Source organism: Nasonia vitripennis (genome assembly GCF_009193385.2).
Source record: "Nasonia vitripennis strain AsymCx chromosome 1 unlocalized genomic scaffold, Nvit_psr_1.1 chr1_random0007, whole genome shotgun sequence".
Taxonomy (NCBI): domain Eukaryota; kingdom Metazoa; phylum Arthropoda; class Insecta; order Hymenoptera; family Pteromalidae; genus Nasonia; species Nasonia vitripennis.
The window spans coordinates 740,727-764,052 of record NW_022279594.1 but is presented as its reverse complement, the minus strand read 5'-3'; the positions used below and the strand labels follow the sequence as shown (position 1 = coordinate 764,052).

The 23,326-nt window shown below is 36.8% G+C and overlaps 1 protein-coding gene across 1 annotated transcript in view; it reads left to right on the top strand.

Annotated features, from left to right (window-relative positions):
• Nucleotides 1–23,326, top strand: part of Icmt (isoprenylcysteine carboxyl methyltransferase) — a 170,393-nt gene that overhangs the window by 43,596 nt on the left and 103,471 nt on the right. Inside the window, 1 exon segment of the mRNA NM_001190928.1 lies at nt 8,034–8,205. The gene's annotated coding sequence lies outside the window, so the exon portion shown is untranslated.

Genomic DNA, 23,326 nt, shown 5'->3' with positions numbered 1-23,326 from the left:
ATAGCAAGTTACGTAGTAATTATCTTGAGAGTTGTTCCTTGCTTCATCACGATTAAATATAATAAACTTGACTTTGTTTGATTGATCTTAGTACTTTTCAATCTGTAATTTTGTTGCGAAATATATTAAACTTGCCTAACTTTTTACTTTTTTAAAAGTTATTTTTTTTAGAGATTTCAATCCTTTTTAGTAAATTTTTTTGAGTATTTCATATTCGACGTCGTAGAAATAAAATATAAGCATATTTAGCACCTTTAGATCAAAGCTTTTTTGTAACATTTTTATCACTAACATGAGATCACTGATTGTTGATATACACCACCCTTGAATTATTTCTACGCCAAGACACCAAAACCCACGGCGCGAACTATCCAGACCTCGTTATCGGACACCCTGTACACCTAGACGCCGTCATCGTATGATTTATTTACCTAGACACCAAAAACCACGAAGCGCACGACCTAGACCTCGTCATCGGCTACCCTGTACACCTGGACACCGCGTTCAAGTGATTTTTACACCTAGACACCAAAAACCACGGAGCAAACTACCTAGACCTCGTCATCGGCCACCCTGTACACCTAGACACCGCCCTCGAATTATTTCAACACCAAAAGCCACGGAGCGCACGACCTAGACCTCGTCATCGGCCACCCTGTACACCTGGACACCGCGTTCAAATGATTTTTACACCTAGACACCAAAAACCACGGAGCGAACTACCTAGAACTCGTCATCGGCCACCCTGTACACCTAGACACCGCCCTCGAATTATTTCAACACCAAAAGCCACGGAGCGAACTACCTAGACCTCGTCATCGGCCACCCTGTACACCTAGGTACCGCCCTCGAATTATTTCAACACCTAGACATCAAAAACCACGGTGCGAACTACCTAGACCTCGCCATCGGCCGCCCTGTACACCTAGATGCCGTCCTCGTATGATTTATTTATCTAAACACCAAAAGTCACGGAGCGCACCACCTAGACGTCGTCATCAGCTACCCTATTTATCTAGACACCTTCCTTGAAAGATTTTTACACCAAAACACCGAATACTACGGAGCACACATTTATAATTCAAGCAGAGGAGCAGATAATGTAGGCTCAATAGCTTGTGCGGCCAACTTCACAGTCTAACCACTCGGTCAAACTGCACGCAGCTAACTTAACGGTCTTACCACTTTTTGGGCTGAAGAAAAATTAAGCAAGTGATTTCAGCATTTTTGTTCACCTGCATATTTGTTTATTATGTTAAAGCTGGTTTATTGCTGATATTTTGGTTTAAAATCATAGTTTGGCATACCAGTATAAACATTTATCAAAATTAGCTGGTTACATGAATGATAAATAATTTATTTCCTTAATTGAAAATTCGAGAGACCAATATAGAAGTAAATAGTGTCACGGGCGCCGAGGCGTCGTCTGCTTCTCAAACTCGCCTTCGTGGCGCTCCCGCGCCACTTGATATATATATATATATATATATATATATATATATATATATACTGCGGGACGCCGAGGGGAGGAACGTTCGCTATTGTCACCAACGACGGCCTGCTCTCTCCCAGTGAGGTAGGAGGCAAACCAGCGGATGACCTGTTTTGAGAAGCCGAAGGTGGATAGCTTTCTCAGGAGCCTGACGTGACATACAGTGTCAAACGCCTTGCTAAAGTCAAATAGAAGGAGAAGTGTTACTTTATTTTTGTTTATCCCGGCCCTGGCATCATCAGTTAGCTTAATTAGGCCAGACTGAGTGCTGTGACCAGTGCAGAAGCCTGTTTGAAGATTATCTAGTTTTGATTCAAGGTATTCTGAGACTTGCCTGTGCACCAGCCTCTCCAGGGCCTTGGATAGAAAGCATAGAAGTGAAATCGGACGGTAGTCAGTCACGGCTTGGTGAACTGACTTTGTTGAGTGCGCGCACAAGTGACAATTTCCAGGCAGATGGGAAGCAGGGTTCGCTCAGGGACAGGTTGAAAATATGACTTAGTAAGGGAGCGAGAACCGTCAATGCTTTTGAAATAACAACCTGTGGGATGCCGTCACTTCCCCTGGCCTGGGTGTCAAAGTGCGAAACCGCAGCCAACACGTCCGATTCCGTTATAGTGCTGAACTCGAAGTGTTCCGGGAGGTCAAGACTTTCCAGGGTGAGAAGATAATCCTTAACGGCAGGGGCCAACGGATCGTTGGAGATCGCGCTGAAATGCCTGTTGAGTTCATCTGTGGTAAATCGGGATGGTAATGGGGCCTTAGTGGTAGAAATTCCAAGTTTCTCCAGCTCTCTCCAGATCTCGGCAACGTCGGTCAAGGTAGACAGGCGTGACTAATAATAATTCAGCCTGGCTTCTTCGACTTGTTTGTGAGCATAGTCTCTAGCTAGTCTGTAAATACGGAGATCCAAATCGAGCCTAGAGTCCCTGAAACGCCTGTAAAGTCTATCCCTCTCGGATACAAGGTCACGAAGAGCCGTGGTGTACCACGGGTGACGTTGTCGTCTTGGTGTCACAGTCCGCAATGGGGCGAGATGATTGATGGCGTTCGTTAGGTTAGCGCTAAGTATAGATATGCTTTCGTCGAGTGATGACGTAGTGAGAGATGATCAGTCACATGTGCTAAGAAAGTCGCTTAGCTTCTCGACGCTGATTCCATTAAAGTTTCTGTAAGAGTATGTGTTAGGTACGTAGCGTGGAATCTGTACGTCGAGAGTGGCCGTGATAAGGTCGTGACCGTTGATGAAAGGTGCGTCTGTCTTCCAGTATGACGGCAGGCGATCCTGCTCATCGATTAGATACAAGTCAAGCCAGGTGTCAGAACCCTGTTTGTGATGCGTGGCACCATAGGGAACAGATGAAAGGGAGTTTTCATCAATGATGGCCTTGATGAGCTTGGCATCTTCAGTTGAAGAAAGTTGGTCAGAGTTGAAGTCTCCCATTATGACCTTCGTGGAATAGTTGTGCATGTGGGTTGTTAGTTGGTCTATGAAGTTAGAGCCTTGGAAGAATGGAGCATGAGGTGGACGATACACAACCCCCACGAAGATGGGAGAAACTCCCTTTGCCGATACCTCACAGAAGAGATATTCAGGCTTGCCTGGCTTACCAGACCTTTCACCGTCGGATGATGAAATAACGCTAACTGTCAGAGATTTGTGTATGTAGAGGGCCACACCTCCTCCGTTTCTGTTTCTGTCTCGTCTGTACAGTGGGTAGTCTTCAAGTGAAGGGATGGACGTTACCTTGTCGCTCAACCAGGTCTCAGTAACAGCTTTTACGTGGAATGGAGAGTGAGTGGATAAAAAAAGCCTGATCATCTCAATGTGACCCGTAAGCGATTTCGCATTAAAATGACAGATTCGTAGACCTTCGGACAGAGATACCTTAGAACCAGATGATGACGTGGCAGATGAGCTTGATGGTGGGTGTGGTGGAATGATGTGTGTCTGTTGTAGCCTCAGTGTTGGACGATGTTGGAAGCGGGCGGAAACCGGGTTAAAAAAGTCTCCAGCTCGGCGTCGGTGATGATGATCGTAGCACGCTCGCTGTCATCGTTACAGCGCATGTATAGTCTCCTCTCCCTGACGAACGTTCGGCAGCCCTGCCTCTTCTTGGCCTCCAGCCTAGCTCTTGTACGCAGCTTTTGGACGTTTGAGGGGAGCTGCTCGTTTATGTTTATGAGGCCTTGATGAGAGAGAGAGAGAGAGAGAGAGTGGGAGAAAGTCCGCACGGCCCATGATGCCGCGTTCCGCGCCGGACGACTTAGCTTCCAATCGCCAAGCCGAATAATCGAGCCTCCCGAGAAACCTCAAACTTTGTTTCTTTTTGCGTGCGTGCGGATTCCGGAGGATTGTAGCTGCAATAGTACCGTGTCCTCAGTGTGTCGCCGGTTGAAGTATTCCTGGTGCGAATCAGTTCCGCGTATTTGTGACGAGCGGTACATCATCTGCCGCCCGTCTCCCCGCTGCCTCCAGCCACACACTCAAGGCCACGAGACGTAGTCCCTGGTGCCCAGCAAGGGCCACGGTCATCCGCTTTGCGCCACTCCGACGAGCCACGAGGCATCCGAGCAAACCTGCGCGAGTGTGGATGTAAGTACCTGGTTGATTGTTATTCTCTCTCTGCATTAGATTCCGCTTCGTCTCTCTCTTGCCTCGCGCCGTATGTGTACATTGTTTTGCGTTATATAAAACTACCTCTAAATTTAACTCGCTTTGTTATTTCGCTCCTGAATCTTTAACTTTCCCAGCGCTTGTCTCTCATATACATGAATTACTCGCGACCGAGCTGCGTAGCATAAAACTCACGCCGCCTCCACGGGCTCACGTGTTCAAGGACGAGTACGTGTAGCAAACTGTGCTAAGGGCTAGGCTTCGCATAGCCTGCAAGAGGCCTGCAACAAGCTGTTTTTCATTCCTCTCGCTTTAACGGCTAACCCCGTTACAATATATATATATATATATACACACACACACACACACACATATATATATATATATATATATATATATATATACAGGGTGTTTCATTTTAATCCGACCACGACAAAAAACCATGGAAAAACTAATTTTAACGAAAAATGACCTGAACAAAAGTTGAAGGGGGTAAAGGGGGCCATCTAATGACACAAACACCTATGACCTTGAACTCCATTTTTAATGTCATTTGAGGGTAATTGTGATTTTTTTAAATAGGAACCTCTATTTTAGACCTTGGAATCGGATAGAGCGGAAAAAATTACGTCGCAAAGGATATTTTAAGTTTGCTTTGGTGACCTTGAGAAGGTCAATTCAAGGTCAAATAACAAAAAATCTGCTAAACAGCTGTTTGTCTGGTTTTATTTTACTGATGTCGAAAGATGACCTTGACAAAAGTTGAAGGGAGCAAAAGGGGCCATCTAATGACACCAACACCTTTGACCTTGAACTCGATTTTCAAGGTCATTTGAAGGTCATTGTATTTTTTTAACGGGAACCCCTATTTTTGACCTCGGAATACGGAACAGCGCAAAAATTACGTCGGAAATGACATTTCAAGTTTACCTTAGTGACCTTGAGAAGGTCAATTCAAGGTCAAATAAGAAGTATCAGCCTAAGATTGTTTTCCTTTCAATTTTTTGGTAGAATTATCATTTTGTTATTGTAATAAACATTAAGAGAATAATTGACTTAAAATGTGATTATGCTTTGCTGACTTCAAAGCCATTTTGTAAGGTCAAAAGTGCAAAAATGCAATATCAAATGTTATGTGGATCCATATTTATATCCTAACTTTAGTGTTGCCCAGGAACAACGACGTGGACGTAATAGGATTGTGTTCCCTTTGGGGTGCTTGATTAGAGTGAGTCTCCTTGCCTCTCACTTTTATTATGTACAGATTTGAATGTAGGTGCCCAAAGACACCACCATTTTTTTGGATTCTATTCAGTTCTTGGGATGTTTTCGTAAGCGAATTTTTATCCTATCTTTAGCGTTACTCAGCTCAACAAGGGCAACTAGCACGGGTTAGAGAACGTCGTAATTACAACGAAGATGATCTTCGTGTAATGGTCGTTTTAGCAATGGTTCATTTGAATCCCCACGTTAGTACCCGTGAAATTCAAAGGCAAAGTGGTATACCTATGGCTACTGCTTGGAGAATACTGAGAAGTCAACGTTATCATCCATATCATATTACTTTGACTCAGGATCTCACACCTGCTGATATGAGGTTAAGGCTACAGTTTTGCCAATGGGCACGACAAATGATTGCTAATGATCGTCACTTTTTTCAATACGTAATGTTTTCTAATGAAGCAAAATTCAAAAGCAATGGAGAACTTAACCGACACTACTGTCATTATTGGTCGAATGTTAATCCGCATTGGTACAGGCAGATATATAACCAAAATCGTTGGAGTCTTGATGTTTGGTGTGGAATTGTTAACGGATACCTTGTAGGCCCATACTTTTTCGAAGAAAATGTAAATGGCCATAATTTTTTACAGTTCCTGAGATAACGTCTTCCAGTACTTCTTGAAGAAGTAGATTTATACACAAGAGCAAGAATGTGGATTCAATTAGATGGAGCTTCTGCGCACTATGCTCGAATAGTTAGACAATATCTTAATCAAAATTACCGTGACAGGTGGATTGGACGCACTGGACGTGGAGATTTAGGTGTTCGATGGCCACCGAGATCTCCAGATATGACATCACCCGATTTCTATTTGTGGGGGTATTTGAAAGATGTTGTTTATGAACATGAAACTACAACGAGGGAAGATATGATCCACATAATTCAAACCGCTTGTGAAAACATCCTAAGAGCTGTATTACTCAGAACAGTAGAACATTTTCAGCAGCGAATTGAATTGTGTATCCAACAAAATGGTGGTGTCTTTGAGCACCTGCGTTGAATTTTGAGCAAAAGTGAGAGGCAAGGGGACTCACTCTAATTAAGCACCCTGAAAAGTGAGAGGCAAGGGGACTCACTCTAATCAAGCACCCCGAAAAGTGAGAGGCAAGGGGACTCACTCTAATCAAGCACCCCAAAGGGAACACAATCCTATTACGTCCACGTCGTTGTTCCTGGGCAACACTAAAGTTAGGATATAAATATGGACTCCACATAACATTTCGTTCAAGGTCAAGGATCGAGTTCAAGGTCATAGGTGTTTGTGTCATTCGATGGCCCCCTTTACCCCCTTCAACTTTTGTTAAGGTCATTTTTCGTTAAAATTAGTTTTTCCATGGTTTTTTGTCGTGGTCGGATTAAAATGAAACACCCTGTATATATATATATATATATATATATATATATATATATATATATATATATATCAAGAAGGAAAACAACAGTCGGAATTGATAAGAATATATATATATATATATATATATATATATATATATATAGCTAACTTACAAATAGGGACTCAATATAAATTTTTGAATTAAAAGTAGAATAAGAAAGCTTTAATTTAAATCCTGGCTGGTTGAAAATGACTGCTCCTGTGAAAAGTTATAAGCATTTCAATCGTAATACAGTATTTTCTTTAAGGTTAGGGGATGTACAGCTCTTCCTAGGATCGAAATTTAAAAAAGTGCCACTCGGTAATCGAAAGTAGATAAACGAAAAAATTTTATGATTTTTTAAAATTTTTTTTGCGTGAAGACAACCCGTGATCTCTTTTTTGATTTTCTGGCCCACTGTGTAGCGAGTGCCTTGGCCGTATCCAACAGCTCTTCACTCTCTAAGTACGCGCGCATCGCGACTGCCCATGATCGATAATTTTCTTAATCGATTTTCTCTCCCAATTAGCTTATCCAGCAATTGGAACGACGACATGTAGCTTCGGTTCGCTATTTCTTAAAATTCACTGCGTTCTCACCTTTGAATTTTGAAGGACACTTCAAGGACTCTTCAAGGACACTCAGTCCCAAAGTCGTTTCGACAACGGAGCACTTTTCCAGATTTCCATTGAATAAATTCTGGGCCCATAACCTGATAGGATTTTATGTGGAAGTAGAGGCGACTTTGGAGAAGGCTCAATAAATCGACACTTGGTTCGGACTCTATAATTTATTGATCGAGGTGAAACGAGGCGAGGTGCGACGATGCGTGTGATTCGGCGGTTGCGACAAGAAAGAGAGAGAGAGAGAGAGAGAGAGAGAGAGAGAGAGAGAGAGAGAGAGAGAGAGAGAGAGAGAGATCTATATGAACCGGAGCAGTTGCTCGATCGAACGTATGATTCTAAATTACTACACATGTACAGGTTTAAAATCTAATCCGCGCAAATATTCAAATTACTTAGCTGCTAGTGCTATAACAATTATTAATTGAAATTTACAAAAGTTAATAATAAACAAAAAGTATTTGACCGCTGGAAAACCAAATTATTTGTAATAAGCTGCTCGATTACAACAACATCCAGTTGAAAAATTTTAGGTACATGATGCTAGGAGTTACATTTTTGTAAAAACTGCTTTTACGCGAAAATACGTCAGATAATAATTTATGCATTTCAATAAATCTTAATCACGATGATTTTTTTGTAGGTGCAGTAGTTTTTGGGTTATTTTTAAAAAACCATGAATTCGCCGTTATTATAGTTAATAACAAACAGAGAAAGTATTTGCCAGAAGGAAAACCAAGTTATTTTCAATAAGCGCTATAAATAGAACCAAATCGAGTTAAAAAACCAGTGAACAATTAAAAAAACACAGAAAGGTAGCTGGCATCAGAATTAGTATATAAGTAAGACTACTGTGAAATGCTCACTTTCTTTCGCATTCTTAATATATTAAAAACAAGTAAGATTAGTTATTATAAAGTAAATCAATTGATACCCTTCCCTCTAGAATGCAGTGTATAATAAGCAACCCGACAAATTCAATAAACAATTGAATAATTAAGAATAAGGAACGACAACGTAAGGCGAATTAAACATGAAAACATAATTAAACTCGAAGTAAAATCAGTTAGGAAAATCAATAATAATAGTATATTCACATAAAACAATCAGGATAAAATAGAACACCGATATGCACACACCTTATGACTCTACAGCAAGAGATCAAGCGAAGCACACCGATACGCACGCACACAATGTGGTTCTACAGCGGAGGCATAAGACCAAGCAAAGCACACCGATATGCACGCACACATCACAACACCACGGAGAGAACACAGCAAAGTAGAGAGAAAAAACAAGAAGCCTACTGTACATTATGGATTGCGCATACCCGAAGGCGATGCACGTGCAATGAAGGGGAAACTCCGCCAAAGAGGACACCGCACAAGTCGGCTCAAAATGTCAATAACCCCTCCGCCCCTCTCCGCAGCCCCTCCGCAGCCCCTCCGTAGACCCTCCGCATTTTCACGTGAAATCGTTTCAAAATTTACGTTATTTTTGGAGCTCTTTGCCCCTCCGCCCCCTCTGCACCCCTCCACCCCCTCCGCGCCCCCACCGCTAGCCCCTCCACACCCCCTACGCAAGCCCCTCCACACCCCCACCGCTAGCCCCTCCACACCCCCTACGCAAGCCCCTCCACACCCCCTCCGCAAGCTCCTCCGCATCCCCTCCGTTGGCCCCTCTTAAATCAATTTCATTAATATTAAAATGATTATTATAAAACTTAGTCAAAAAGATTTCAAAAGTTCCTATTTTTTAATAATGGTATAATGATGTGTTATAATCAAATTAAGGAGATCGACAAAATTTCCTTTATTGGAAAAATGGTATAACGATTGGTTAAAGTTTAAATTGAGAAGATAATAACGACAGATTTCCACACCACCTAAGAGGTACTGTCAGAAGCACACTATAATATGGATATACAATGTGTTTAGGCGCGTTGATTTTTCTTTTGTTTTTCTTAAATTATTATTTAAAAAATTCGCCAATTATTTTACGTAATTATATGACATGATATAATTATTTACAATAAAAGCTACTATGAACAATAGTTTCATTTAGTAAATAAAATTATACTATTGATTTGGATATATATCAAGTTAGAAATTATCTATTGTTAACAGTTTGAATTTTTTATATAATAATTTAATAAAAAACCGTGGAATCATCGCCTAGAGCCATATAACCACGGGAGTCTTAGATACCAGTCCTCCTCCCCTAAGACTCCACCTAATACCATCCTCCATCCTGCAGAAACATATTTACTTAAAAAAAGTTTACAATCTTTATAATCATTTTAATATTTTTAATTTATGCATTTAATCTAAATAATATCTGGTTAAAAATCAATTTGTTATCAAATCAGTTTTGTATTTAAATTAAATTTTTCGCCTTTGAATTACGTAAAATATGATATAATTAAGAAAAATTAACTTTTATTAATTTTTATCAGTTAATTAATTTTACGTATTCATATTGAAAAAAGAAATTTAAATACGTAGTTAATTTGATAATAAATCTTGATTTTTTCTATATTTTTTAACAGGACGAAATCTTAATGGAAACTTTTTTTAAGTAAATATGTTAAATAATCATTTAATATTTATAAATTAATTAGACATTATTATATCATGTCCTATAATAATATGAAATTAATTCATTATTGTTATTAAACGATCATTTATGTTTCTGTTTTGTTCTGCATTATGTATATTGATGATTCTTGTAAAATAATTTTAAAAAGAATTATGTATGCATACTAATTTGAATGTCTACAAAATGATTTTAAAATTCGAAATTGAAAAGCAGCAAGAAGTTAATATAAATACATGTCTTTTATTTGAAAAAAATCTAAAAAAAATTGAATAATAATTTATTCTATGATCGAAAACCCTAAGAATTGACTAAACAGTTTTGAATCAAATATTTAAAATTTCATTCCAAACAATATTTCGTATTGATTCACCTGACTCATTCTGAATATGTATATTATCAGGATTTCGACATCGAGATAATGCAACATATAATTGACCATGCGAAAACAATGGTCGTTTCAAACAAATTTCCCTTGAATCTAAACTTTGGCCTTGTACTTTATTTATCGTTATGGCAAACGCTAATATGATTGGGAATTGTTTTCTAAAAAGAGTAAATGGAAACGAAGATGAATTTTCTGTGTTTAGTGTTATTCTCGGTATAAAAACTTTCTGTCCAATGTTTTCGCCTGTAATTATTTCTGCTTCAATGTTATACTCATATAATTTGGTAATCTTTAAACGAGTGCCATTACATAAACCATCTGTAATACTTAAATTTCTAATTAACATCACTATTGCATTTACTTTCAAATTAAGTTTTTGTGGTGGAAGACCTTCTCTGATATTATTCAACATTTCAACTGGATAATTTAAATGAATATTTTCCTCTGTTTGATCTACTCCTTTATGTGTTGCATAATCTACACTATAATATGTCTTTGATTCGCCATGTAATAATTTTAGAACTTTGTTATTTAAAATTTTGATGTCATTATGAGGAGCTAAGATCACGCTACTAACGGAAGCACCTAAATTAATATTTTTATAAATTTCATTGCAAACATCGGTAGTTTTCCATTTTTGAGGAATTTCAAATGTATTGACTTTACCTTCTCCTATTTCTAACAAAAAAGAGGAAAATTCTACATTATTCGAACGTATATTTTTATTGAGCTTCAAGATTTTAAAAAGAGGCCACAAAGTTGAATATTTAATTGTTTCTTCTATGATAGAGTTTCGGTATCCATGTTTAATTACTGGAAGAATTTGTCTGAAATCTCCTCCTAATACTATTAATTTTCCCGCAAAAGGAATATCGTTACGACATACATCTTGTAAAGTACGATTAATAATTTCTAAAGCTTTTTTAGGTATCATTGAAGCTTCTTCCCAAATTATTAAATCTGCCTCTCTTAATCTTTTTTTGTCCGACTATAATTTCAAAAAAGCACTTTCAATATTATTTAAATCTAAAGGCAATCTGAAGGTTCTATGACTTGTCAATCCCCTAGGTAACAAAATAGACGCGATACCAGTCCATGCCATTGATAAAACTTTTTTGTTTAATGACATGTAATAATAAATTAATGTTTTATATAAAAACGTTTTTCCCGAACCTCCAGGTTCATCAATGAAATAAATTTTGTGTTCATTGTCAACTAACTATTCAAAAATTGCCTTTTGATCATAGGTCAATTGATCAAACATATATTTAAAGATATCGGCACTTTGTAAGACATTATCTATAGATGTTGCATCATCATTAATAATACTATTTGGTTCTGGTAAACTGAAATCTTTGCAAGATTTTTCTTCATTCTCTAATATAATTTGAATCTGAGCATTATTCTCTTTATTTGTCTTCTTCTGTGAAATAATTTTTAAATTTGTCCAAATTGTATTACCCTTTATGTTTTCTGCTAAAATAAACCATGCAAAAAATTTACGTAATTGAAATGGTAACACGATGACAAGCTTCTTCAAAAATCATAAAAATACGTGAATCATCTTCTATTAAGCCCATTGCAAGTGCTGCGTCTTTATATGTTTGATACTCTATATCTTTATGATTTTTCAAATCTTCAAATGAAGTTGGACCTCTTGCTCGATTTAGTATTAATTTAAAAAAAATCTCTCAGTATCTTTTGGTGATACGATATTAAGTCGAGCAATAGTATTGATGCAATATTTTTTATTAAATCTATAATATTCAGGCAGTTCAACATATTTAAGTGTTTTTGCAAAATCATCAATTTTATTTAATTTAAACCATGCTGTTAAAGTAGTTTCTTTATTGTTTAAGGCTTGCAATTCTTTATTTTCTTCGTAAACTATATGTTGTTGATCTTTTGTATGGATTCCTAAACGTTCTACAGCGGGTATTTTACCACAAACAGGATATCCTTGTAGACGCCAAGCAGCTTCCATTGGGCTTAAATATCTACCATCTACATACTGAGTAAGTTCATTATGTACTATGGGAGTTTCTTCGCTAGAATTATTTAGATTTTCAATTTTTTTCATCTTACATAATGCTCTATCTCCACCTTTGTGAATATAATCGAATATGTATTTAATACTTTGAATTGATGCGCAATATTAGACATTAATATGACAGTTATACTTTTTCAATAAAAAGTTATTATAAGGAACAACCATTGTGTTGTCAACTGGAATAATTTTTCTAAATTTTTTAATTCGAAGTATAGTTTTGTGAAATGTTATTTCTTCTTCGATATTCAGGATAACCATTTTCTTTAAATATATATATATATATATATATATATATATGCGAGAAAGTTGTTTCTTTGATCAGTTTGCTCGAATCTTTCGATATAGTATGATCAGTAAATCATAAACATTTTGTACGATAATATTCCTAAGTTGATATGTAATATTTTTCTAATATAGTATTTGACGCAGAAAATCATAGTGTCAAAGCCGACTAAACTTTGGAAGCCAGTGTAATTTAAATATATATATATATATATATATATATATATATATATATATATATTTATACATATTTCTGATATTCACGAATGCAATCTGCGCATTCGTACCAATATGTATAAATAGCCGGGAAAGTTGTTTCGATTCCTCAGTCTGCCCTGAACTTTAGAAGTGGCCAGTTCGGAAAAATTATAATAATTTTGTACGATAATATTCATATACATATCTGATATTTATCAATGCAGTCCGTGCATGCGTACCAATATGTATAGATAGCCGGGGAAATTGTTTTGATTGCTCAGTCTGCTCTGGCCTTTGAAATTTAAAGATCTTGAAATTATTATTTTGCTTTATATTGTCATATTTGGTCTTGTATATAGTTTTTCATTTGAACTTTTTCTGCTACAAACTTGTTGTTACTGTCGACTTTATGGGTTTCAGTGGAGGGGCGCTGTTCGCTTCGGCGATCGTTGAGACGGGTCTGAAATTGTTGCCCTTAAGTCTATGTTGTTACACAGTTTATAGGACTTCAAAAAATTCAAATGAAATACAAATTATACTAATAGATATAAATATGTCAGTTATTGAGAAAATATATGAATGGCTTCACGGCACACCGGAATATTTAAATAACCCGAAATTATTAAGGCCCAAAAATTTTAAGGTTATATATTTTAAGATCCAAAACTGCTAAGGCCAAAAAATATTTGAGGCTCAAAAAGTTTAATGCCCAAAAATATTTGAGGCCCAAAAATTTTAAGGCCTAAAATTATATAATAGTAGATTGTTTGTTTTTCATATTTCTATTATTATAAATTTGTGTATTATATATATATATATATATATATATATATATATATATATATATATATATATATATATATATATTTAAAAGTTGAATCAATGTTTAAATATAACGAGCGAGCGTTAGCGAGTGAGTTTTTAACTAGTATTTTACTTATTTAGTTAATTAATTATTTTTATATTCTCTTTCTCTTTTTATCTTTCCTTCCTTATCGATTACTTAAAGACTCTTATAGGGGTATAACTAGTCTGCATTTTCAACAAATCATGAATACTATTTCCTTTCAATTTTTTTAATTACAATAAATTTTTCTCATGGGTGTCGCTCTAAAACTCAGCCCTATTTTCTTGCTTTCTAATGTATACAGCTCAAATATAAGTAATGTACAAAAGTGTTCAAATCTATAATCATTATCATTCAATTGGCACTAAATAGACAACAAAATCAAGAAAAGCAACCCTGGTAGAATTTTCACTGGTTTTGCTGGCCTGGTCGCTACGCTATGGCCAGTTTCCTTCGCGTGCCTCTCTTTTGTCTGGTTTTTAAATTTTCTGGCTGCTATTATCCAGAAACTAATGTACGTAAAGATTTGATCTTTTGCACATTTCTTTTACGATAATGAGACAATATTTAAAGTCAAAATAATAACTTTTAATTTCCATTCTAACACCCATCCGAACATGTCAGCGATGAACCCAAATATTTAAATAAGTGTTCGAATGGAAATTAAAAGTATATCATTTGAGATGAATTTGACCTTAAATATTCTTATTATATTAAAATGAGTCTGATAGTCTCCGGCTATAAGTGAACTTATAGCCGGAAAAAAATTATTCGGAAGTGACCGAAAATGAACCGGAAATATACCGAAAACAGGAAATAACCAGAATGATGCATATTTGCTAGTAGTACTCTTAAGGGATGAATCGGAAATAAATTAACAAATAGTTAATAACAATTTTACAATGTTTGAAAAGTATTATTTATAAAATGTAAATAATGTTGAAGCCTTTCTATGTGTGTGTGTGTGTGTGTGTGTGTGTGTGTGTGTGTGTGTGTGTGTGTGTGTGTGTGTGTGTGTGTGTGTGTGTGTGTGTGTGTGTGTGTGTGTGTGTGTGTGTGTGTGTGTGTGTGTATATATATATATATATATATATATATATATATATATATATATATATATATATATATATATATATATATATATATATATATATATATATATACAGGGTGACCCAATTTAAACGGGCACCGCTCATAACTCGTCAGGGACAGCCACAATCGAAAAAATGGTAGAGACCAAAGTTGTAGGATATCGAAGGGGCAACCCGATGGTGACCTTGGATTTGACCTTGAACGCGTTTTTCAAGGTCATTTGAAGGTCAACTTTGGATTTTTAAATAGGAACCCCATTCTTTTATTGCGGGAATGGAAAGAGCGGTAAATTTTACGTTCAGAATGGTATGTTCGGTTGCGGCACTGAAGGTCATCGCAAGGTCATGCAGCCAGAATGAAACCCCGCCTACGTAATTCCTCTAGCAACGCCAAATTAAAAAAATAATATTTTTGGCGGAAGGCCGAGTGTGAGACTCTTTCGACAATTTTCGGAGGCTATTTTTATTTTTGCAAATCGAAAGTTCGGGCGGCAGGTACGGCGCGGGGCCGGGGCGCCTGCTTGAAAATCATTCGTGAGTTAAGCGTCGTAGGGGAAGGTTCGACGGAGTCGCGGTGGCAAGACTGAGCGCGGGACTTATTTTAAAAGGCTTATTTCGGGAGCCATTTTTATTTTTCGCACATCAGGAGTTCGGGTAGGTAGGTGGCGACCACCTAGAGGAGTCATTCGCAAGTTAACCGTCGGAAGGGATCATTCGGGGAATAGCGAGACTTATGTTTGGACGCTAGCGAGGGCTCATTTGCGTCTTGGCCGCTGGACAGAGAACATCTAAGAAGGGATTTCATCTCGGATACAAAGTAAAAGTAAAGTTTGAAAAAAAATAATTTGACCTTGAAATGACCTTGTAGGACTGGCTCAAATTCGAGGTCACAATTCTCCCCCCCCCCCCCCCTATACAAGAACTTTGGTCTCTACCACTTTTTTTTAATTTGGCGTTGCTACAGGAATTACGTAGGCGGGGTTTCATTCTGGCTGCAGGACATTGAGATGACCTTCAGTGCCGCAACCGAACATACCATTCTGAACGTAAAATTTACCGCTCTTTCCATTCCCGCAATAAAAGAATGGGGTTCCTATTTAAAAATCAAAAGTTGACCTTCAAATGACCTTGAAAAACGCGTTCAAGGTCGAATCCAAGGTCACCATCGGGTTGTCCCCTCGATATCCTACAACTTTAATCTCTACCAATTTTTTTAATTTGGCGTTGCTAGAGGAATTACGTAGGCGGGGTTTCATTCTGGCTGCATGACCTTGCGATGACCTTCAGTGCCGCAACCGAACATACCATTCTGAACGTAAAATTTACCGCTCTTTCCATTCCCGCAATAAAAGAATGGGGTTCATATTTAAAAATCAAAAGTTGACCTTCAAATGACCTTGAAAAACGCGTTCAAGGTCAAATCCAAGTTCACCATCGGGTTGCCCCTTCGATATCCTACAACTTTCGTCTCTACCATTTTTTCGATTGTGGCTGTCCCTGACGAGTTATGAGCGGTGCCCGTTTAAATTGGGTCACCCTGTATATACACACATTTTAGCGTTGAAATATCAAAATATTTAAAATTATGTACAATTCTAAATGGATCTAATACTAAAATCACATCAATATAATTCATTTTTAAAAATGTACATTCAAATAAATATTGGGTTAGGGAAAAAATAATTTCGGTTCGTCCTAAAAGATGGCGTTAAAGTTGTATTATATCTATAGTGATGCTTATTCAATGAAGCCACACTATAGCATATTTAGAAGTTTAAAGTCTACAGAATATTCTAGAATACAAAGTAGCGTCATTCGTTTACTGATTCAAAAATTATTGCGCTTTGACAATGGAGATTCCAGAAGGCCACTTTCGTCACATTTTGATTTTCTACTTCCGAGAAGGGAAAACTGCAGCGCAGGCTTATCAAAAGTTGTGCAGTGTTTATGGTGATGAGTGCTTAAACACCAGTGTCAGAATTATCCTTATTATGATCCTTTGAAACAACTCTAACATGAAATTTGACATGGCAAACCCTTACGAAGAAATACTGCATGCAAATCTGCATATATGACTGTGCATATTTAGCAGCAGCAGTACCTACGTTAAAATCGGTGTATGTTTATGCACTACAGTCTCCATTATTTTTTTCAGAATGCACTTTACATGATTATGCATGTTGTACTATAGGCTAGGAGGATTGCCATGGTGGGGAATAGCGAGGCGATACCAGCGCGTCGCATCGGAAAAAATGTGAACTTTAGTGTCCCCAGTTGCACTGGTTTTACACGCATGTTAATGGTTTTGGAGTACAAACAGAGTATACGATAGTTTGTTTATAAAGTTTCGATAGTAGAAACATTAAAAATATTAAGAATATAATATTACGAATCAGTAGTTTTATTAAAAATACTTCTCAGTGTTTCGTTCGTGAGTAGTAATTCATCAAAACTAGCGTAACCTTGTTCTTCTGCTATAGACGCGCACTCCATACTTAGCTTTCTGCAATGCCTGCAGTAAGAAAGTGCTGTGTTATTAATTGTCCTAATAACAAGAACAATTGTACAAATGTACAATTTTCCGGTTGTGTCACATAAACGAGAACAGAGGAAAAAATGTATCAATGCAGTAAAAATACTAAAGTAAGTTTGCATAACCTAAAATTTAATGTCAAAATAAAATGTTAAAAAATAAACTAAAAACCATTTTTGCAGCCCTGATGGTTCAAAGTGGGAACCAACAAAGAATGAATTTGCAGTGTGCATTTTACTGGAAATGCCAAATCGGACAATCAGTTCAGTCCAAGCTACGTTCCAACATTATTTCCTGATATATATATATATATATATATATATATATATATATATATATATATATATATATATATATATAAGAAAACAAACACCAATGTAAATTCAGCAATTGCAAGGTAAAAAATATTCTATATTGAAATTAGTTATTCCTAAAATTATTTTATAAAAATCAAGCAAATATTATTTTACAGGCATGAAAGATTCATGAAACGCAGAAACGCAGTGAAGAAACCGATAGCCCAAAACTCCATCAATGTTTTGGTCAACAAGGAAAATGTAGTGGAAGAACAAGTTAATGAATACGTGGATCCAAGCTCGATGGTTCATAACATGAAAGTGGATAAAACTTGTTCTCAAGAATGTCAAGTTGACTTTTTGATAACCGACAGTGAACCTTGTAAAACGTTCATCTGCAATAGGTATTGTTTTATGAACAATGTGTGTGATGCAGAAATACAAACTGAAATATGTGAGCCAAAGCGGATAATCATTCAAAACAGATTGAAAGTTAGTGATAAACAGTATGGTACGCCTACTATAACATATGAAGACAAATTCATCGGGTGCAACGAAAAGGAATTAAAAGAAAGAAATCAATGAAAACTAATGACCAGTTGATTGACCTCGCTGGAATCACATTCAGCACTTTTAAATTATTTGCTGATAAAGTTGTCTCTGATATGGATAATTGTAAAATATCCAAAGAAAATAGATTGCTTATATTTTTCACAAAAATGAAGACTGGACTGACCTACTCATCATTAAGTGTTATATTTCAAGTTCATCGGACAACAATATACAGAATTTTCATCGATACATTGCAGTATTTATCATCTGCTCTCAGAAATTGTATAAAGTGGAATGACAAGGGATGCTATCCAGAATCCTTTAAACCTAAGTATCCAAATGTTCAAATAATTATAGATTGCACAGAATTCCCAATAGAGATGCCATCTGGCATAGACAGTCGTATTTATACTTATTCTCATTATAAAAAAGGATTCACTGCAAAAGTCCTTATCAGATGTACACCAAATGGATTGATTACCTTTAAATCTGCATGTGCTGGTGACAGAAAATGCGATTCCCAAATCACAATAGAGTGATCTTTTGGATTTATTAGAAAATGATGATGTGATCTTAGCTGACAAGGGATAAAAAAATTATAGTAGTTATACCTCCTTTCTTAACAGATGCAGAATTCACAAAAGAAGAAAACGAAGAAACATACAGTGTTGCAAATGTGAGGATCCACATCGAAAGGATGATGCAGCGGATATAAACTTATAATATTTTAAATAAAGTGCCAGCAAATTTATTCAATTATATTGACGATTAATTGGATTTTCAAGTGATTCGCAAATTTATTGTGTGATTCTCCTGCTTCTCGCGCGACTTCTTCTGCCGATTTTGCCAGGGACTGTTTCGATAGTAATTCTATTTGTTTATTTGCTTGTATTACCCTCAAATTTCGTTGAATTTTCACAACTTATATCCTTTTCTTGCGATTGGGTGTTAGCTTATGTCGTATCGATATCAGTCATGTTTTTGATGGTTGACTTTATCGAGGAACTGGATAAATTCTGTATATTTTCTAAATTCAGTTATTCAGATAAATTCGAGTTAGTCAACAACTCGGTCGATAAAATTTTTTCTGATTTGGCTAATTCTAATTCACGAGCAGCGTCGCTTGGCTTTGTAAGAGTAGGATCTCGTTGCTTGAGAGTGGGGTTTGAGAAAAGGGGCGTGGCTTCTAGAGAGGCGATCTCTTGGGCCACTGCGGAAATTTTGAAATTTTCTTGATTTCAGCTACTCGGCTTTAATAATGATTCTCTTAATCGGATCGGTTTTATAGATACTTGTTTAAGTGAAACACTTGTGTTAACTTGTTTAATAACACCATATTCTTCGTCGTCCGTAACTTTACTCTCTCTATAAGTGCCAAATAAGTCCTTGTCTAAACCCTGAACTCTATCATTAATTGATTTTCTAGCTTTTGGTTTAGGAAAAGGGGCTTCTACTTGATACTTCGATAAACTCTTTTCTAATTTTTTATAACTTCGGCTTGCTTTTCTTTCTAACGCTGGATCGACGGGATCATTTCTCTTTTGCAAATCTGAATATTGATTTATTATTTGTAAATTGGGGTTTAAGAGACTTTAGTCTAAATCAAGTGTTCGGTTTCCATGAGTTTTCGTTATATTCGCTTCCGATTTATTATGGTTCTTTCGCACTCGTCACTACTCGACATTCTTATTTTTCAACTTTTTCCCTATCTCGATTTGAAATTCTGACAATTCGACGTTATTCTTTGGTTTTACTTCCCCCGTCGTCGCAATTGCTAATTTTTGCAGAAATCTCAACTTCGGTTTTTTCGCGAGGCCTCAACTGATTTATTTGCAGTCTTCATTTAATTTTATTTTGCGTATAGTTAAAAAAGGTGTTATGTTGACTAGAACGAATTGCACAATGAGTCGAGATGAGGATTATTTATATAAAAAAAAAAACAGATCGCACAATGAGGCGATTCTCCGTTTTTTAATGAAGGATTAGACAGGTCGCACAACGAGGCGATTCTCTGTTTTTTAAGGAGAGGAGTATTTGTAAAACAGATCACACAATGAGGCAATTCTCTGTTTTTGAAAAGGTATATTCGTAAAATAGGTCGCACAATGAGGCGATTCTCTATTTTTTGGAAAGGAATATTTGTAAAAACAGGTCGTATAATGAGGCGATTCTCTGTTTTTGGAAAGGAATGGAAGAAGGATTACGGAAAATAAAATATTATGTTAAACGATCACTTTTTGTAGTTTCTTAATTTCAAAAGAGGTTTCTTGTAGCTATTCCTGTTTCGACGCGATTTTAAGTTTTAATTTCACAAGTTTTTGTCAAATAATTACCCAAAAATGTCTGAATTTCTCGCGTTTCAAAATAATTCCCGGCTGCGGTGCACCAACAAAGTATAAGTAATCAACCTGTTATGTCCTAAACTTATAAGAGTGTTACAGGAGAGTAACTCTACGGGTTGATTTACTTTATAAGTACAGATGACGATAAAGCTTTAAAACGCAAAGTCTTAGCGCCATCGGTGCTTGACTACCTTCGCGATCTAAGATAGAACATCCTCCAGTAGTCGCCGGAAAGTCTTTTGAAACCGCTATTGATCTTTATGTATTTTTAGTTTAAATCCAACACTGAGATTTATAATGCAAATTACTCTTCCCTTAGTAGTCAGTTAAGTAGGACATCACTCCTATCGTTACGATTGTATCACGGACTAATATTATATTAGACTTTTGGAAGACGCGATCGACTTTTCGTGCAACGAATTGTGATAAAGAGAAAGAGTGAAAGAGAATATTCAGTGAAGCGCGTGACCTGTGTGTGTGTATTTCACTTATCTTGTGTTTTGTTCTGCTTCTGACCTGCTCTGCTACCAGCACACCCTCTCAGTTGGGCATCGGCTCAGCTTCCAAAGCAAATAGATCTTAAGTATGAATGGGCGCGTCAGGAATTAAGAGTTTGAGGATTTAAATGTGCACTCGAGGTTTAATTCTCAATTAAGTTTATTCAAAGCAACAAGATTTTGTTTAACGCTCGCTCGCGACTAACGCATGTATCATAAAACAATTATAACTTTTCCCAAGAACGACAAACGACAACGTCGGTATTCTAAGTCCGATAGGTTCGAAAATATTCTAAATCTTTGCACAATCAAGAATATTCTAAGTTTTTGAACCGTCGAAAATATTTTAAGGTTTTGAACGACCGAAAATATTCTAAGCCCTGACAGAAGTTACACGTAAAAGTTAAAGTCCGACGTGACGTACCGGTCCGGATTCGGGCAGTGCTTCCGCGTTGCTCTAATCTTTAAGAAATACTGTTCCCTCGGGCCTAGTGCTCTAGGCCTTTTATACCTAAAATCCTCCTTGCCATCCCCGTTGCAGTCCTGTGTCTAGTGTGTGTGAGAGAGGAGAGACGGCCAATCAGAAGCCTCCAAGCTGCATATTTCCTTATATGAACGTTGCCATTCTTCTAGCCTCCTTGCGGTTCCACTTTGGCGTATAGGAGTAACTATGAGAGAAGCATTCAACTAATGAGGGGGCTTGCACGTCGCATATCTCCTTATTTGGCATGCTCCCCTATGATATGCAGAGCCTATCTTTTTTTTCTATGCTGCCAATGACTTCTAGATATCTCGTAGTCAAGTGCGGCGCACCTTGACCTTCCTTTGTCCGCAGCTCTTTGTTGTGCGCGTGACGGAGATCTGTATACGGTGGCTTGCGCGTACACTTTTCTACCTTCACTCTCTTCTTCTGCTGATAGTCGCCTTCTCCTTCTCGTAGCGGCTCGATTTGTATACATGGCCCGAGTGCAAGCGTTCTCCTCTTGTCTGCATTTACTCTTCTCCTTCGCTGACTGTCGCCTTCTTTCGATTCTGTATGTGTGTGTATGTATCTGTGTGTGATAGCGTCCGGATTTGATTTTTCTCTGATTTAACTTAAGTTTCCCTTCGTTGCGTTTTATAATCTTTAATAATTTTATTTATTTCTAATCGGATTTTGTCACGTTTTTGTTTGTATTTTTGGTAACGTTCTCGTTTCTCGTTTCTATCTTATTTAATTAATTATTATTAAATATGCTCGGATATTCCTAACATCTTATTTTTAACTCTAGTTTCTTTATCGACTTTTTATTTGGAGTTTATTTATTTTATTTTTTGCTGCATTCTAATGGAAAGGGTGTTGGTGGACCAATTTTATTATAATTGATCTTATTAATTTTTTATTGTAAAATATTAAAATGCGAAAGAAGTAAGTATACACTTTGTTTATTTAATACTTTACAATTCAATTCCATCTAATTATAGAATGTTATAAATTTGCATCTAATTGTTACATTCTTCCTTCTTACAAAAAATCCTCAAAATGCTTTACTTCTCAAAGTGTAAAATTACATACTCTGAAGGGAAAAGTGGAGGGGAAGTGGAGGGAAGTAGAGGGGTTAGTAGAGGGTCAACGGAGGCGGGTGAAGGGGTAGTGGAGGGGGGGGGGAGTTTAATCAAAATAACATAATTTTTAAACAATTTTACGTTATTTAGTGGTGGGGGGTGGCGGGAAGGTGGAATTGTTACAATAGTTCAAAAGTATAATAAATCAGATCTTTTCATTACTATGACATGTAACCCAAAATGTAAGGAAATTAAACAAAATTTGAGAAAAAATGAATTAACTATTGATAGAGCTGATTTAGTAGCAAAAGTTTTTAATGTAAAAGTTAATGAATTATTAATAGTACATTACGATACGTGTGACCCAAGTAGCACTTTATTACACGAAGCGTAATTAGATACCGCAGCGCTGTGTAATAAAATGCCAACTTAGGTTCCAAGTATCGTATACTATTTTATAGCATCTGCCTGCTTTAAGTCCGCTATGTCATGACTATCCGTGACTGTTAAGTGACGAAGTTCCTGGATAAATTATTTAGAAACATTATATAAAAATTACATAAAGCCAGTAAAAAGAAGATCCAGAAACTTCGACGCTTAACTAAGCCTCGAAGGAATGTACCCGAAACCAAAACAAACTTCTCCTCCCTCGGCTGAAGCGCGCGTGCACAGCCGACGCTGCAGTTTAGCCGTTGACCATAGTATTAGGCCCATAAGGCC